The sequence below is a fragment of the Bos taurus genome, chromosome 28, assembly GCF_002263795.3.
Source record: "Bos taurus isolate L1 Dominette 01449 registration number 42190680 breed Hereford chromosome 28, ARS-UCD2.0, whole genome shotgun sequence".
NCBI classification, from domain to species: Eukaryota; Metazoa; Chordata; class Mammalia; order Artiodactyla; family Bovidae; genus Bos; species Bos taurus.
Window position 1 is genome coordinate 16,894,519 of NC_037355.1, and position 12,331 is coordinate 16,906,849.

At 41.0% G+C, this 12,331-nt stretch overlaps 1 pseudogene; it reads right to left on the reverse strand.

Moving 5' to 3' along the window:
- Positions 1–10,564: 10,564 nt before the first annotated feature.
- Positions 10,565–12,115, reverse strand: LOC100137956 (NADH dehydrogenase [ubiquinone] 1 alpha subcomplex subunit 8-like; annotated as a pseudogene).
- Positions 12,116–12,331: the final 216 nt, after the last annotated feature.

Consider the following 12,331-nt stretch of genomic DNA (forward strand, 5'->3'; position numbering starts at 1 on the left):
CCACGTCTCTTGTGTCTCCTGCATTGGCAGGCAGATTCTTTACCACTGTACCTCTTGAGACGCCCCCGTTGGATTGTATACTTTATTTATTTATTTTTGGCTGTGTTGGGTCTTTATTTCTCTGTGGATTTTTCCTCTAGTTGCAGTGAGCCAGGGCTATCCTCTATTTGGGGTGTGTGGACTCCTCACTGTGGGGTCTTCTCTTGTTGCAGAGCACAGGCTCTCGGCATGTGAGCTTCAGCAGTTGCAGCTCCCAGGCTCTAAGGTACAGGCTCAGTAGTTGTGGCTCACAGGGATGTGGGTTCCTCCTAGACCAGGGATTGAACCCATGTCTCCTGCATTGGCAGGTGATTTCTTTACCACTGAGCCACCAGGGAAGCCCTATTTATTAAGTTTTCAGCCCACAAAAAATTAACCAGGACAGTGTTAAGCTCTGTCCTAGTTGATTTCCCGACTCTATGTCACTTAATCAGCCTAAGAACCCATGATCTGCATTTTACAGGTGATAAAACTAAGGCTAGGTCATGGCGTCAGAATAATGATTAGCAGAAAATATGAGTTGGTCTTCTGTTAAAGTTGATGCTTCTGCATTTTTTCCATCATCTCCTGCTCCCCGCTCAGCCCCATTCCCACAGATAGAGATACTGAAACTCAGAGAGCACGTAGCTAAATTTAAGTGATGGTCTTGGTTTCAAAGCCTGGTTTACATGACTTTAAAGCCTGTTCTGTTTCCACTAGAACTTGTATATTCTAGGCCAGGGGATTTTCATGAGCAAAGCCATGGACATGGAAAGATAAAAGGGTACGTTTAAGGGCTAACCATTTGTCCGAAACATATTTTGTGGAGTGAAGAAGGGTGGCAGGGGAAGATGGAAAGCTTATGTTTGAGATAGATTGTGAAAAATTTTGAGTATCATTCATATTAGTTAACTTTGGCTGCAGCAACAAACAAACCCCAAATTGCAGTGATGTACTGCACGAGATATTCACTTACTGCTCATGTTACTATGAGGGCTGAAAATAGTCTGTGGTTCTGCTGGACTCAACTTGGTGTTACTTCTCTTATTTTGACTCCATTCCATGTGTCTTCTCATTTCCAGACACAAGGTAAAGGAAGGTGGGTGTAGGGGCTGAAGGTAACAAGCGATGCCTCTTAAACTGTTGGGAACTGGTACGCTGTCTCTTCCACCCACATTCCAGTGGTCAAAGCAAGTCACCTGACCAAGCTGAAGGTAGAGCTGTGTATTTTGCATATTTTATTTCTTGACACTGCAGAATCACATGGCAAAGGGTGTAGATAGGTAGGCTTCTTCTTCTTTTTTTTAAAATAGGGAACGTGGGAGAAATTGAACAATAATCCACCCTACCACACAGTGTAGTTTTCAGACCTATTCAGAATTAAGCCTTAATCTGAAATCTTAACTCTGTTGGTAGTAGACAACTCTTCACACACTTGCTGGGAAGCTGAAATAATTCTTCTTGGTCCAGAAGAGTGAGTGTGAGCTGTATGTAAATAGAGTGCTGTGTTGTATAGACAGATTGTTTCTCATCCCAATGATAGTAGGGAGGCAAAGTTTTGTGGCAAGATGGGACTCCCTGTCCCTTCATCACCTTGTCGTCTCCCCATTCTCATCCTGGTGTGGAAATAGGCTGTTTTTAAAAACCTATCAGAGTTATGCCATGATCTGCTCTCAGTGTTAGAGAGGAATTAGTTTGTTTCATAGGAACTCCAGTCTGAAGAATGTACATGTCCAGCCTCACCTTACTGGGAAGGGTGGGTCAGGAACCTACCTGTCTGGGTTTGGACAGGATAGCAACAGAATGAACCAGGACTTTGGATTTGAAGTTGAGGGGTTGAAAAGGAAGGCGACCAAGAGAGGAGACTTCTGGATATCCATGTGAGATGGACATAGTAAGAACAGGAAATAAAATGATTACATCATCATATGGATTCTGAGTTCACAAACCATCCAAGAATAGGATGTTTCTTTCAGCATTGCATGCCCTTTAAGACATCATGCTTTAAAATGTCAAGATTATGATATCTAGATTTTTGACCGTGGACTCTTAGAGGAAAGAGACAAGGGGGAAAGGTGCCTAGGTGCTCTGTTTTAGAGTGTTCAAGGTGGTGAACATTTGCACCAGTCTGGACCAGTGATTAGGAACTTCTGGAACAGGCATCTCCAAGTTTAAAACCCTGCTTTTAAAGGGTTGACTGCCATATTTTTAGCCTTTCAATGCCAATCCATTCTGTGCTTCCACATGTTTCCACTGAGACCCCAAGAACTGAGGTTTAAAAAGCCTTTTGTGTGTTAGTGTCTTCCGTGGCCTAAGGTCACTGGGGACTCTTTCCCATTGTTAGTTAAAAGCTTCATAACTGTGTTCTGTTACAATATAATTAAATACTTGATTAATTGCTTCAGCTCTATTCCATAGAGTATGCAGTTTTCCTGAATCAAAGAGTTTGTCTCAGCACGGTGTCAGAAAGAACATGAAGATTTAAGGTTCATTCAAGCATCAACTCACAGCAAATGCAGGTGCCTTGACTCTTGAGGCTGCTGAATGGTGGGATTAAACAAACATTTAAAGGAGGCGGGGGTGGCAGGGTGGGGGGAGACTGCTAATACTGCTGGACAAGAATGTTCATAAAATGTGTTAAATGTAGAAGAATACAGGGTTACATTTTTATATCCGTCATGTGTGCTCTGGCTTCTGTTTTTGATTTTCCATATTAATTGAGGAAAAAGGTTTCACCTGTACGAGAGAGGTCACGGTGCTGAATGAACTTGGATGTGGAGAAAGTCTTTTCTCACGTACCAAGCAGTCACTAATTAATCACTTTTTGAGAAACAGACACATAGAGGAGTAAGATTGTTTTTAAGGTGTTGTATTCGGCTAGCAGGCATGGACCTTTGTAAAATATACCCCAATATAGATAAATACTAATAAAAACAAAAATAGAGGCAGTGTGGTTAATGTGGTAGGACAAAGCAGAGTAGGAAAGGAAAGAGTCAGAAAAAAAAATCACTAAAAATTGATCTTTAAAGGAGAACTAAAAGAATGGGGAAAACGAGAAAAAGGAAAGGTGTGTATAATTCAAAGTCATCTTTATTAAAAAAAATTTTTTTTATTATTATTTTTTGACCACATGGCACGTGGGATCTTAGTTCCCTGACCAGGGATCAAACCTGCATCTCTTGCAATGAAAGGGCAGAGTCTTAACCACTGAACCCCCAGGGAAGTCCCCTCAATGTCAATCCTAAATGCATATCATTGTGACTGACTTTGGCATTAGTACTGAAGGAAAGTGCCACCTAAGAGAACACCTGGGTTGGAGTAACTGTTCTGCTTTAATTTCTGCTGTATGTGAATTTCAATGTCTTCATCCATAAAACCGACAGGGACCAATACAATAAATCTGTGATCTCTTCCATAGTGTGGATTTGCTTCCAGAAAGCAGCTGCTCAAGGGAGATGGCTTTCTCTTGCATCTTAGCCAAGACCACGTGACTACTTCTGGCCAATGGAATATGAGTAGAATTGTAGTGCATCACTTCTGAAGACGAAGAAGGCAATGGCACCCCACTCCAGTACTCTTGCCTGGAAAATCCCATGGGCGGAGGAGCCTGGTGGGCTGCAGTCCATGGGGTCGCTGTTGGACACAACTGAGCGACTTCACTTTGACTTTTCACTTCATGCATTGGAAAAGGAAATGGCAACCCACTCCAGTGTTCTTGCCTGGAGAATCCTAGGGACGGGGGAGCCTATCGGGCTGCCGTGTATGGGATCGCACAGAGTCAGACACGACTGAAGCGACTTAGCAGCAGCAGCAGCAGCAACTTCTGAAGAGGTGGCGTATCTGATGTGTTTACCTTCCCAGGCTCTTTCCTCTTCCTGTGTTGGTGGTGATGATGGTGACATCACAAGGGTGTCTCTGAGAGCTGTTTAGTTTGCATTTGACTCAACGTCAGCCAAAAATAAATGGTTTTGAGTTGCTGAACTTTCTGAATTGCAGCAATTAGTCTATCAGGAATAGTACAAAAATGCAAATAGCCACGCTACCTTCCACATGGTTGTTGAGTGTCTCAAAACTGACAGCAGATGTAGAAAAACATTAGGGATTATTACTGGAAATAAAGTAAAAACATACCTATTGAAAATTAGTGAATTTATAAGAAAAGCAATTAACTCAGTTTAGGGCATGTTTAAAATGATTACTGCAGTAGTACTATATGCCGGGTAAGAGCATCTTTAGGTCTCAACTGAAGGCCTTTTGTTTTGAGTGCTACCCAATGCTATAAAATAAGAGTTTAATGAAATACTCTGAACATAAACTTGAGGTTCATCATTATGACATCTGACCTATATTCTTTTGTTTGTTTTGTAATGAAATGTGAGTTAACTGTCTCAAGGGAGATAGACCTTGAGTTGGCAATAATTAAGAATAGGATTTAGAGGGGAAAATGATGACTTGGTCAGAAGTGTTTCAGTTACAAGTGATGGACATTTAACATGAGGTCCCTTGAGCCAAAGGGGGGCTTTATTGATAGACACAGCTGCAGTACTTCGAGGATGCCGCTGAGCCTCAGTGAGGTTCTTTTTGCTGCTCAGCTTCTGCCTTTTCCTGTGTGCTGCTTCCTGTTCCTACCGGGCATTGATTTTTCTTTTCATGGCTTCCAACAACTCCCTGGTTCCCATCTAAAGTGTCAGCCATCAAGTCAGGCACTACCTACAAGCTGTTTTATTCCAGGTCCTAACATTTCAGGGTAGTGGGTTACTATGTTATTGAGTTATATGTTGGTGGGGTGAAGTCACTAACAGTCTGTGCCTGAAGCAAGAATTTATTAGAAAGGAATCATATACACATTTAACAGCCAAGAAAATTTTTAATGCCAAAGTTATCAATTAAAATAATTACTGTAAAGATGCTCTTTCTAGACTCTTAGGAAATACAGTAGTGAACAGACATGTACTCTGGTTTCTGGGAACTTACAATGAAATGTGAACATAAGACTAACGGGTTGAAAATTTTTTTTAAGGTTGTAATGTCATTTGAATTGTGCAAGGCAGATTTTTATTTACCTTTCCTTAACATATGTGATTTCTCCTGTGATGAAAAGTCTTGAGTCTTAGTATGCAGACTGTGGCTTATATATTTTTGGAGTCTTAACAACTTTAAAATTCTAAAAAATGCTTCTCAGTTTAGTAATCTCATATTACCAATTTCAGCCACATTTTGTAAAAATCTATATGAGGTTTCTTTTAAATTAAGTTTTTTTTTTTTTTAAATCTTCACTGTTGAAATCACAAAAAGGGAACCTGTGTCATGGCAACAGAAACTTATCATAAAAGATAATAATGTTTGACTTTGATTGTCTTCCTTAAAATGTTGATACAGATTTAACTGCATTTTTCCTAAAAGATTCTAAAGTCAACATTTGCATGGTCAGAATTTGAGTAAATTTGCCTATATTCTGAAACATTTGATTAATGAATCTTTAATCTCATCCTTTGTTGTCTTACTCTCATCATTCATTATTATTCTTATCAAAAATGTAAGACCACCTAGATTTGGGGTGAGATGAAGAGGGATTGTGTTTTAGAAGCTAAGACTCATAAGAATTTGCTTTCAAGGAACACTGAAGAGAGCATCTCAGGTGATGACTGTGGATATGCTTAGATTCAGTCTGTTTAGGGCATAAACACAGATGATGCTTTGAAACGTTTCTCAAGGATTCTTCCCATGAATTGGGAATGATGCTACATTCCAGGATGATCTCTTAATCATTCCAAGTATAAGTGCTGTTTTTTTGTTCCACCAAAGCTACCAATAGAAAGGAAATAGATGTAAGACAACCCTGACTATTCATTGGAAGGATTGATGCTGAAGCTGAAGCTCCAATATGTTGGCTACCTGATGCAAAGATCTGACTCACTAGAAAAGACGTTGATTCTGGGAAGGATTGAGGGCAGGGGGAGAAGGGGCAGAAGAAGATGAGATGGTTGGCTGTCCTCACTGACTCAATGGACATGAGTTTGAATAAACTCAGGGAGATAGTGAAGAACAGGGAAGCCTGGTATGCTGCAGTTCATAGGGTCACAAAGAGTCAGACACGACTTAGTGACTGAACAACAGCAACAAGACAAGAATCAATTCAGTTCAGTCTCTCAGTCGTGTCTGACTCTTTGCAAGCCCATGGACTGCAGCACGCCATGCTTCCCTGTCCATCACCAACTCCTGGAGCTTACTTAAACTCATGTCCGTCGAGTCGGTGATGCCATCCAACTATCTCATCTTCATCCCCTTCTCCCGCCTTCAATCTTTCCCAGCATCAGGGTCTTTTCAAATGAGTCAGTTCTTCACATCAGGTGGCCAAATACATTGAACTTGCTTCTTCTCTCTCTGAACACCCAAGCTGCACACTCTGGGGCTTCCTAGATATGTAATTAGGACTTGTGGGATGTGATTTGAGAGTCCTCAAAGGGATTTCCTGTCCTCAATGTGTGCCATTCCTTGTTTGCTCAGAGTCTTCAGCATGGAACTCATGCTAGATGGTTATATCACTGTCCAGCTGGAACTCTTCCTTTAACCCGGGAGGCCAGTGGGGTTGAACAAATCTAGAGAGGAATATAAATTGAGTCCAATACCATATATTTATAATTTGTGCTATTGTACAAAAGGTGGTATATGTCCTATATAAACCAGAAAAATGGAGTAATACTGTGCTTACTTGTTTGTATTTCTTATTACAAATATAATTAAAATGTATTTTACTATTTTGATAACTATCATATTGTTGAAGATTTACACTGTTTTAAAATTTTACTCATTTGTACTATATAGCTATGTAGTTTTTATAGCTAAATATTTATTCATTTTTTTATTATAATTAAGGATTTTTCCTAAACATGTAACTAATGGGCCAAGGGACATGTCTTAACCTATTTTTTGTCCCCACCACACGGCATGTGAGATCTTAGTTCCCCAACTAGGGATCAAACCCTCTTCCCCTGCAATAGAAGCACAGAGTTTTAACCACTAGACTGCTGCCTATGTGCTGCTCAGCTGCCTTCTAGGAAGAGTGCATGAATGTTTACACTCCTAAACTGCCCTCCAGAAGTGCACAGAGCCTAATTATCAGCAGCTTTTCTGAAAAACTCAATGCTCAGTTGTGTCCAGCTCTTTGTGACTGCATGGACTAAACAGTCCATGGAATTCTCCAGGCCAGAATACTGGAGTGGGTAGCCGTTTCCTTCTCCAGGGAATCTTCCCAACCCAAGGATCGAACCCAGGTCTCCCACATTGCAGGTGAATTCTTTACCAGCTGAGCTACCACGGAAGTCCCAATATTAAATTCATTTTTAAAATATTGATCATTTCATAGCTGAAACTTTCTGTAACATTTTTGTTTAATTTGTATTTTTACTATTAATGAAGTTAAAAATTTTCAAATTTATTAAACATTTTTTGTTTGTTTATTATGTTATATATTCTTTGCCAATTTTAGGGTGCTTACAGTATTTTTCTTATTGATTTGTGAAGACTGTTAAGGATAATAGTTTACTATCTTACATATTGAAAATATTATACTTTTTCCTCAGTTTTAAAATATCTTTCACATTTTATATCATGAATTTTACCTAAAGCTTATAAATTTTTAGTTTTTATATGATCAGATATATTCCTCTTGGATTTCATGATTTCCCTCTTTGATGTGATGTTAAGAAAGATTTTTGAACTGCCAGATTTATGTCTGTATATACATATTTTTTTTCCCTAGTGCATTTAGTGCATTTATTGGAGAAGGCAATGGCACCCCACTCCAGTACTCTTGCCTGGAAAATCCCACGGACGGAGGAGCCTGGTGGGCTGAAGTCCATAGGGTCGCTAGGAGTCGGACATGACTGAGTGACTTCACTTTCACTTTTCCCTTTCGTGCATTGGAGAAGGAAATGGCAACCCACTCCAGTGTTCTTGCCTGGAGAATCCGAGGGACGGGGGAGCCTGGTGGGCTGCTGTCTATGGGGTTGCACAGAGTTGGACACGACTGAAGTGACTTAGCAGCAGCAGCAGCAGTACATTTATAGTTGTAGTTCATTTTATCATTTTGAGGATATTTCATTTTCTTCTGACCCTTATTATTGTTGAGAAATCAGCTATAGATCTTATTAGGGTTTTTTTGGAAGGTAATATACATTACCATCTCTGGTTTCTCTGAAGATTTTCTCCTTGTTTTAGGTTTTAGTCATTTTGCTATGATATATCCAGTAGTTTACTGTGATAAATGTCTTTGTATTTATTTTCCTTGTGAATCTATGTCTTGACATCTTTGATAGGAACAACTGATATGGTATTTCCAGCCCAAGTCTCTTCTGCTCAAGCTTTTTCTTTGTGCATTAATATAGGGTAATCTTTCTCAGACTATCATGGAGCTAGATGAAAGGAAAGGACTTTTGAAAATGGAAAGCGAATGAGTTCACTTCTACAGTGAAGTGAAGTGCAAGTTGCTCAGTTGTGTCCAACTCTTTGGAACCCCATGGACTATACAGTCCATGGAATTCTCCAGATCAGAATACTGGAGTGGGTAGCCTTTCCCTTCTCTGGGGGATCTTCCCAACCCAGGGATCAAACCCAGGTTGCCCTCATTTCAAGCGGATTCTATACCAGCTGAGCCACAAGAGAAGCCTAAATGTGAGTCTGGACTCTCTGTAAATGATGTCCTGTGTTTATGCTGGGATTGGGGGCAGTGTAAGAGAGAAAGGAAGAAACTATTGTTTTAGCTGGAAGATATTTCACTTAGAATTCTTTGAGTTACCAAGATCCACGCTAACCTATAAAAAAGGGAATCTGTTGGCTCTTATAACTTAAAATTAAGTTGTAATGTTAGCTTAAGGCTTAGCTCGATACAGGAACCCAAATTATGGATTCAGGTCCTGGATTATCTTTTGAAGTCTCCCAGCTACTCTTCTCTGGGTTAGTCTCAGGTTTTCTCTTATGTTGAAAATACTGGCTGTACCAATTCTGACCCATGTCTTTTTGATTCAAGTCTCCCTGGTTTAAGAGTTGTAGCAGAACCATGTCTTATGTGCTCTGATTTGATCCTCGAGCAATTAATTATGGCCAGGGAAAGGAAATGTCCCAAATGACTGGACCAGTGTCAGGTGGCACTCCATCCTAGGCTGAGGAGAAGAGTCAAGTCAATTCGACCTGCATTTGTTGATATTGGGGGCATGGGTCATTTGCCAGATGAAAATTGGGGTTCAGTGGTGATCCAGCATCCATTTCCTTTTCCTTTGCCCACCTGAAACTGAAATTGGTTGATTCTAAATTTTCAGTCTCTTACAACTGAGATCATTATCTTTTAAGTTTTCTTAAGTAACTATCTTGGAGTGTTATATGCTCCTGAAATGCCTGTATGTACTCATGCCCTACATCAATTTTTGCAGTTTCTCATTCAAATAATCTGCAATCATCTTATAACTAGAGGGAACTTCAGGGGTTCTGGACCCTGGTGTAAGTTAGAAATAACTGGAGTGCATTTAAGACAAGGGTTCTGGCTTTTCCCTAGAGATTCTGATGTATCTCATCTGATGACTCCAATGTGGAGCTAGGATGAGAATTGTAGGTTAGAAAATTCTGGAGCAGATAAACTAGATAAACTAGATTGTCTTAGGAGTTAAGTTTTAGGCTCTCAACTGTTTGAGAGTTAATTTCCTTTAGCCACCAAGTACTGACATCCTTTATTTCAACATTGATTTTACTTAAAGCTCATTGTAGAGGGAGTGATGGGAATAAAGGTGGGAAAACCTGGAGAGTGAATGTCTGCAAATGAGGTGCTTTTCCTTGAAGATCTTTGTGAACCCACAATAAAAATAACCCACTGAAAATCTACTTGAATTTCCAAAGCACTTATGGGCTAGTATCTAAGCAAAGGGCACATGGGGGACATTTTTCCTTTGATGCTCAGCTGCCTGCCATTAACTGTGTCTAGCTGGTGGACATCAAAAGATAATAGCACTTGTGTGTATATCCAGCTGCCCCATGTTATGGACATTAGTTTTTGATGGTTTCCTTGCAAGACCTATTTTTAATTCTCTAAAAGTGGCCAAGAGAAGAGGTATTGAGCATTTCAAATAAACACACCCACTTAGAAAAATGGTCACCCAGCCAAACCTGGCTAGGGTCTGCTTTGTTGCCACATTGGGTGTAGGCATGATAGGCTCTCAATATTTTCAAACATTTGAACATGGTTTTCAAATGATAATAGATGCAAAATTTAAAAATCAAGTTTTTTCTCTCTCTCTCTCTGTTTTTCCTCTGCCTTAGATAATAAGGGTGAGTCTTTCCATGAATTCTCAGATGCCAGCATCTAGAAGGCTATGGCTGGTCCCAGTAAGTTTGTTTTGGAAGAGTTATCCCCTTAATTTTTTTGCCTTTAAAATATTTAATGGGCAAGAAATGGTATAAAATAACAGCCAGGTCACATAAATTAACATTGTTGTTAATGTTTGTGATCCCCTGGAAAGAGCTCTCTTTCAGGCTGATGCAAACTGCAGGAGAGTTTTCACTGCCTGTTGCATGGAGTGTGATTGGGTTTGGACCATGAACTCATCTTCACATGGTCCAGAAAAAAGAGATGGCTGCCATGTTTGGCAGGCTTCAGATTGCCTTCTAAAGTGGAAGCGGTGACAGATGTCATTTTATTGGGCTCCAAAATCACTGTGGATGGTGACAGTAGCTGTGAAATTAAAAGAGGCTTCCTTCTTGGAAGGAAAGCTATGACCAACCTAGATGGTATTAAAGAGCAAAGATATCACTTTGCCTACAGAGGTCCATCTAGTCAAAGCTATAATTTTTCCAGTAGTCATGTATGGATGTGAGAGTTGGACCATAAAGAAGACTGAGCATTAAAGAATTGATGCTTTCAAATTATGGTATTGGATAAGATTCTTGATAGTCCCTTGGACAGCAAGGGGATCCAACCAATAAATCCTAAAGGAAATCAACCCTGAGTATTCATTGGAAGGACTGATGCTGAAACTCCAGTACTTTGGCCACCTGATATGAAGAGCCAACTCATTGGAAAAGACCCCGTCGCTGGGAAAGATTAAGGGCAGAAGGAGAAAGGGGCAGCAGAGGATGAGATGGTTGGATGGAATCACTGACTCAATGGACATGAATCTGAGCAAACTCCAGGAGATAGTGAAGGACAGGGAAGCCTGCCATGCTGCAGTCCATGGGGTCACAAAGAGTGGGACATGACTTAGTAAGTGAACAACAACATCAAAAATTGCCTTCTATCTCAGGGTTGGGCTCTGGCCTTGGTCTTGAGTGATAGGGATTCTCTGGTAAAGTCCTATCTGTTTTCACTTTGGTGACCTTTGACAGCTCCCTAAGGTCAGTGCTCACCCAGCCCTGTTTGTCCCGTACTCACTCATGAAACTTTGCTCGCTCTTTATGACGGTGAAGAGATTGCTGCAGGTCAGAATAATCACTGCAGGTCCAGTACTCTGTGAAAGACTCCACTTTATCTCCCTAAAGAAGTCCAGGGCCAAAAGACACAGAGAGACCAAAAGAACCCCACTGCCACTTCTGAAGAGCATGGAGCAGATACAAGGTGTTGGGAGCAAAAGCAGGGTATTGTGCAAGCCCGCCGCCCTCAACACCACATAAAAGGTGGGCAAACCACCTAAACCACTTCTCTGGCCTGACCCCTGGACACACCCTTACCCTCACCCTGTGTAAAGAACAAGTTTGCCCCCACCTCAGGGAGTGAGCGAGCAAGGGAACGTGTTGTTTGTTCTCATCCCATCTGGGCTGCAGCAGGAGCCCCAGTAAAGTCTTGCCTGGGGGAAAAAAAAGGGACTTGGTTGGGCACGTTGGTTGAGAAGCTTGCCTTCCTCTAAACACTGCCTTGGGTCCTTCTCCCAGCTGCAGAGCATCAACTCCTTCTTGGTCTTACTGCACTAAACTCTTCGGTGATGGGCCACAGCTCTTGGCACAGAAGAATTCATTTTCACCTCCTGCACCTTCGGATTGTCCAGAGTGGTCAACTCCGCTGTCCCTGGCATGATGGTGATGGTCCTGATGCTGAGGAGTTGCCTGCTGCTGCATTGCCCTCATCTCCCCTTCCACCTTAATTTTTGTGTATTAATTTTTGGCCAGACAATAGAGGATAGACTACCTGCAACCTGCCAGTTCTTCATACATGGGGATTGAGATAGAGAGGACTGATGGGAGCTCATCAGTTCTACATTCCTTCGTCCAGCTCCTCTGTTTTCAGCCTTGCTCATAGTCAAGACTGTCTTTCTTACTCTGTCCCAGAGCCTCT